At 47.2% G+C, this 6720-nt stretch overlaps 1 protein-coding gene across 5 annotated transcripts in view; it reads right to left on the bottom strand.

Moving 5' to 3' along the window:
• The window catches only part of plekha1b (pleckstrin homology domain containing, family A (phosphoinositide binding specific) member 1b), an 18566-nt gene extending 11846 nt beyond the window's left edge, over window positions 1-6720 (bottom strand). For 2 of the 5 annotated variants that reach the window (XR_014117240.1, XM_035533743.2), the window contains exon 1: window positions 6553-6716. The gene's annotated coding sequence lies outside the window, so the exon portion shown is untranslated. Of the gene's footprint in view, window positions 1-6552 lie in introns of all 5 variants that reach the window. The other 3 variants (XM_035533741.2, XM_035533740.2, XM_035533742.2) reach the window with 3 other exon arrangements.

The raw sequence follows: 6720 nt of genomic DNA, 5'->3' as shown, positions 1-6720 counted from the left end.
TTTTTCTGGAAGAAGGTCACCCAGCAAGCCTCCCCACTAAACATGCAGTAACACGTCACCTGAGAGACAGTGGGTAACAACCTCTCCACTCCTCCCACTCTACTAACCTGGACCTCCTAAATCTACCACTTCCAACCTACCACTCCTAATTCAGAACTCCTAACCTGGCACTGATTATGTCTCTCTCTGGCCTTCTGTCACATTATAGACTCTTTTCCTCTAAAAGGCTGAACTGTGATCAAGTGGAAACTGCTCAGTCCTACAGTGCAAAAGAGGACATTCTCCTCTGCAGATATGTCCAACATATTAGTAGTCTAGATACAATTAACATAACTGTTAGCTTTCACCTTTATTGTTATTAGAAACATTCTTAACATGCCTATTCTTGTTCATTTTTATAAATTGGCTCACAGTCAAATTTTATTGCCTATGCTTTGGCAATGGTGTCAGAGAGAGAGAGAGAGAGAGAGAGAGAGAGAGAGAGAGAGAGTGAGAAAGCAGTTAAAGGCAGCTAGCATTGTCTCATTACAAAATATGGCTCATGAGTCCATATGTCATCATATAGCAAAGGACTGCGATTGTTAATGCTAAGCAAGAAATCTACTTCATCAACACTGACTGGGCTGTCCTCACTTGCTTTGAATGCAATCCAATTCAACTACATTTTAAATAATTATGGAAATAAATGTACCAAATACACTGTGTGCACAAAAATTATTAGACAAGTTGTATTTTTGAGGATTCATTCCACTACAGTGCTCTCGGTCAATCCAAAATGTTGTTAAACCTCAAACCTGAATGTTTAAGAAAGGAAAAGTGAGGTTTTGGCTTTCCTGCGAGAATATCGGTGTGTGCATAATTACTGGGCAACTAGTAGGGTGCAGAATAAATTAAAACTAAATGAAAAACAGAAAATGTTCCAATCTCACTTATTTATTTGCATCTGTTAGGGTGAGAATAATGAACAAACAACTCAAAATTTACAAATAAACATTTCTGACATTTTAAAAAAATTAAATCAGTGACCAATATAGCCACCCTTCTTTTCCATAACAGTCATAAGCCTTCCATTCATGGAATCTCTCAGGTTCTTAATCTGTAGATGATCAATTTTTGTGCAGCAGCAACCACAGCCTCCCAGATGCTGTTCAGAGACCTGGACTGTTTTCCTTCACCGTAGGTCTCCCGTTTAAGAAGGGCCCACAAGTTCTCAGGTGAGGAAGGGGGCATGTCATTATTCTTTCATCTTTAAGGCCTGTACTGGTTAGCCACGCAGTGGAGATGCATGCAATGGAGCATTGTCCTAAACAAAAATCATGGCCTTCTTGAAAGATAAAGACTTTTTCCTGTACCACTGCTTGAATAAAGTATCTTCTAAAAACAGGCAGTAGGTTTGGGAGTTGATTTTGAATCCATCTTCAACCCAAAAAGGTCCAACTAGCTCATCTTTAATAATACCAGACCATAGCGGTACCCCACCTCCACCTTGCTGGCGTGGAAGTGAAGCTCTGTGCCTGTTACAGATCCAGCCACTCTTGGCTCATCAGTCTATAAAATCTTTGAAAAATCTGTCTTCAGATATTTCTTGGCCCAGTCTTGACATTTCAGCTTATGTGTCTTGTTCAGTGGTGGTCGGGTTTCAGCCTTCCTTACCTTGGCCATGGCTCTGAGTGCTGAACACCTTGTACTTCTGAGCACTCCAGGTTCGTTGCAGTTCAGGAGTATGACAGCACTGGAGGATAATGGTTCCTGGTCACTTCATGTTTGAGTCTTCTCAAATCTTTGGCAGTTAATTTGTATCTTTTTTCTCAACACATTTCTTGTGACCCTGTTGCCTATTTGCAACAAAATGTTTGATGGTTCTGTGATCACACCCCAATATCTGCAATTTTGTGATTGATGCATCCCTCTGAAAGACTTTTTAAAATTTTTGACTTTTCAGAGTCAGTTAAATCTTTTTTGGCCCATTTTGCCTGACGAAACGAAGCATCCTAATAATTACACACACCTTGATATAGTGCATTGATCTCCTTAGGCCACACCCTCCCTTATTACACAAAAACACATTACCTGATATGCTTAAATCCAATAAGCATTCAAGTTTATACAGCTCGGAGTTGGAAAATATGCATAATGATATGATATGGCCGAAATACTCTCTTGCTGAATTATCGTGCACACAGTCTAAGTGTAAAATGTTGTAAAATGGAATTGTGGTTGTTAGGAACAACTCAGGCCTCTCAGCTACAGTGTCACATGCCCTGGCCGGTGTCCCGCGTCTCGTTCGCCCACAGCTTTAATACCAAGCTCAGCAGGAACGAGTCGCCATGATGCCAGCTGGTTACCGAGGGTCTTGAGCTGCGGCCCGTCCATGTGGGCGGACCACAGGCGCATGGACATCTCGGCTTGGGATCTGCCGTGGCGCTTCCAAGGGCGCATCGGATTGGTCACGGGGATAAGGTGCTTGACCTTCAACCTCGACATTCCCACTGAAAGACGGCAGTTGAGGAAGAGGGAAATGGTCTAGAACCTCCGGCACGTCGGGAGGATCACGACGCCCGCTCACGACGGCTGTGTGTGTGTGTGTGTTTCGGAGTGTGTGCGTGCATGTGAGCCCCATGATCGATCTACCACTCTCAGCGCATCGCAGGAACATGGAGCCAGAACCTGTTCAAGCAAACTCGGTCAGTTCAACACTCCTAAACACTCAAAGTGAGCGAGGTTGCCCCACCCCGCCCAAACGCACGAGAGGCACAACTGTCAGCTGATTTAAGTTTGATTCGTCCTCGACAGAAGCCATTCACCAATAAAGTTTCACCCAAAAAAACAATAAAGGCAAAAAAACCAAAACAAAAACAAAAACACAACAAAAAAAAAACAGTATTTGGACCTCTGGATTTAGGAAGAAAATGATTGATTTACCATACCAACTGTAGTAGCAACTGAATCACTTTTCACGTATGAACGCAAACCTGAAATTCAACTTACAAATCACACCCGTAACTTAAATCGCAAATCGTAATAGTGCTCAGAAAAAAGAAAAACACATCCCAATGCAGGCACTTCCCCCAAATCTTTGGGCCCGGCCCTGACCTCGATCTGTGTGGCAGTGTGAAGGGCCTTCTTAGGATGGCTGCACATGCCTTCCTTATTAACGTAGCGGCAAGTGTGTGCACACGTGTCACTCTCAGGACAAAAAGACCCGTTGGCTCGCGCCGGCAGCGCTGGAGTGACACCGATTTCAAGATCATTGGGAAATGTGGCTAGAATCTGCCCTGAACTGATTAACCTGCCACAATCACCTCATTTGCATATAGAACGTTCCTTTCATCTGCGAGCACAGAAGCTCCTTGGCACTTTCGTGAGGGCAGAGTTGTGCGGCAGCTCTGGAGCTCACTGTGTCAGTACGGGCCCGCACCTCGGAGATCAGCTCCCAGATTTCACTACTGCACGAGCACACGTCCTGCACGGAGCAGGCGTGCACGCTTTTGTGTGTGTGTGTGTGTGTGTGTGTGTGTGTGTATTGACCGACGGAACAATAGAGAGAAAGAAAAAGAGAAGATGGGGCAGAGGGAGAGAGAGAAAAACACACAGATGGTGGATCAGAGAGACAGAAAGAGAAAGACAGAGAGAGTGAAAGAGGGAGGGAGACAGAAAGTCTTAGAGAGGAAGTGGTGTGTATGACCTTTTGCATAGGCGCACACTCCCCACCTCTCACACACACAAACACACACAGTAGGTAGCCAAGTGAGTTCCATCTTATTTAAGCCGGTTGCATGGGCGTCTTGGCCCCAGTGTCTGCCAAAGCTTCAGCGAGATGCTGCCCTCATGCCTGAAAGGCCGCCAACCAGTGATGGCGGAGGTGCGTGGTATAAATCAGTGTGTCGTAATCCTGGCAGCTAAATGAACACTATCAGAGGTAACAAAGGAAACAGTAGAGCAGAGGACGGAGGCAGGTGTCCACCGCATCTGTTCACGAGTCGTGTTCCCTTGCGTAAAAAAAAAAAAAACCCACCATTTAGCAGTTCGCGAGAAACTCCCTCCAAGTTTTGAGAAGCAGAACCAGTGGCTGGGACTCATGTGTGTGCACAACATGAAAGTGTGTGGTGTTGCATTCAGGGCAGACTGTAGTTGTGGGGACTTTCGTGAATAACAAAGTTCAAGGAAAAAATAAATCAGCGAAAAACATCAATATGTGTTTTCAACATTGGTTAGGATTTTTAAAAATCCCGTAGGGCCAGTTATAACTGTCAGATTGTTACATTTCTCTAGCAGCTCTGACCTACATCTATAAAAAATGAGATAAAAAAAAAAAACATCAGATGACTTTCTGGTCTCAAGACGGCCACGGATGGCGTTTTCCGCTGCACTTTTGCCCATTTTTGTACACAACAGAATTGCATAGGCACAAGAACCACACGAGAGTGCCCATTTGAGATTGCTTAACAGCTCAAGGTGGTTTGAGGAAGGTGCTTGATCATTTCAGCGTGGAGATCGCAAGATGCTAATTTGCGGGCACGAGCTTCCCTTGGCAGCAAAGTTAACCTTGCAGCTGCAGAAGATAGTTTAACTGCAAAACTAAATAAGCTAAATTTGGACACCTCGTCTTGGCTGATCAGCTACATTTGAAATAGATACACTATCGCATCACTGCGTCATGCCAGTAACCGTGCACGGGTCACTGCGTCACGCCGGTAACCGTGCGCGCGCGTCACGCCAGTAACCGTGCGCGCGCGTCACGCCAGTAACCGTGCGCGCGCGTCACGCCAGTAACCGTGCGCGCGCGTCACGCCAGTAACCGTGCGCGCGCGTCACGCCAGTAACCGTGCGCGCGCGTCACGCCAGTAACCGTGCGCGCGCGTCACGCCAGTAACCGTGCGCGCGCGTCACGCCAGTAACCGTGCGCGCGCGTCACGCCAGTAACCGTGCGCGCGCGTCACGCCAGTAACCGTGCGCGCGCGTCACGCCAGTAACCGTGCGCGCGCGTCACTGCGTCACGCCAGTAACCGTGCGCGCGCGTCACTGCGTCACGCCAGTAACCGTGCGCGCGCGTCACTGCGTCACGCCAGTAACCGTGCGCGCGCGTCACTGCGTCATGCCAGTAACCGTGCCAGTCTCATTGCTTCATGCCGGTAACTGCTCGTCCAGTGAGAATCTCCTTCAACCCTCTGAAGTTCCAGTCTGGACACGGGACTTGCTGAAGCACCTGCAGCTTCTGTGAGTTCACCAAGAGAGAGGTTATTAAAGGTCAGACTGAAGGCCGTGGTAAATCACAACACCCACAAGCCTTGCAGACCAGCGTGACACACAGAGAACATTCGCAATCTCTGTGGGAACATTACTCACAGGCTTTCACAAAGGCAGGAGCAAGCCTTCTAAAAACATTCCCACAAGATCCCCACGACATTTTCGGAGCATCAGCTCACTAGCAGGGATGAGGTTATGGATCCATGCAGATCTAAAAACCTGACAGCCAAACCAGAGTGTTTGTAAAAGTGCTTGGGACCACTAGTCAATTAGACCTACTGGTGGCAGTGTCAAACTCCGGACCACGAATGCAACTTTCGGCCCTGGATTTTGAAGTGACTGGTAGCTAACCGTATGGTCCATGCAACTGATTGGCCACTTTCTGATCACACCTGGCTCCTGAATAAAGGGAGGATGGGAACACATGAAGGACCCAGAGGACGGCGAGATGTTCCACGACATGAACGAGCTGCCTGTGAACACAAGATCTGGGACTGAATTCCTCTCATCTAGTAGTTTTTCCTTCTCAACCCCCACAAGCTCCATCTCTTTAGTCAACAGACACAGCTTTAACCAAGAAAAGCTCCTAATACACACACACTCATGTGTGTGTTCACAATGGGCCTTGCTGGTCTCTTAATATTTAACTAAACGAAGAGAAGTAGAGCTTGAAAATGCCACCTATTCCCGTGTCAGCTATCCTAGCGACCTTTGGGTGTGGAAGTTGAGAAGTAACTCGTTCACAGCGCTTCTATTACTTAATGGACACTATAAGCTACGACAAACAGAAGACCGTTGCAAAGCTCTCAATCCATTAATCTAGAATTTACCCAACAAAGGCTAGAATAATAACTATTTATTAAATGTCCCGACATGAGCTATATTATTGCACAAACCCAGATGCCTAATCCTATCCGAACGGAGCACTCACTCCAGACTCAGCCGGACTGGAGAAAGAGGTGACTGTAAAACCAGCCAGGGCAAAGAGATTATCATTTTGGTCTGGGTTTTTTTTTTCAAAGAATTCCAAAATTCACAAAAATCCCCATTAATTCATCCACCAAAGAGCGTAACCACAAAGTTACACTTCAGGTGACGAAGAGGCGTCCTGCCTCAACTTATCTTAGACAAGCTAGCCAACTACTTTAGCCGACAGCACGAACCGAGCCACAGGTTTCGCCTCTCACACACACACACAAACCCCAAAAACGCGTCGACACGGCTCAAAACCCGCACGTAAAACGCACACAGTTCCAAGGACGAACTCCCTCCGTGGTCCCCCGCCAAACCCTGCGGGGCACTTACGTGGTCCGAGTCCGTCGGGAAGGTCGCCAGCAGCCGCCGCCTCGCGCGGACCTTCAGCCCATTGCCCACGAACTTCCTACTCCGCGTGCGCTACCTGCCTTAGCGCGAGGGTGGAGCGCGCGCGCGCGAGAGAGAGAGAGAGAGAGAGAGAGAGAGAGAGAGAGAGAG

This window comes from Electrophorus electricus, chromosome 15 (assembly GCF_041902795.1).
Source record: "Electrophorus electricus isolate QZ-2024a chromosome 15, ASM4190279v1, whole genome shotgun sequence".
Classification (NCBI taxonomy): Eukaryota; Metazoa; Chordata; class Actinopteri; order Gymnotiformes; family Gymnotidae; genus Electrophorus; species Electrophorus electricus.
Note: the sequence above shows the minus strand (reverse complement) of the source record. Positions and strands in the feature narration are given on the sequence as shown.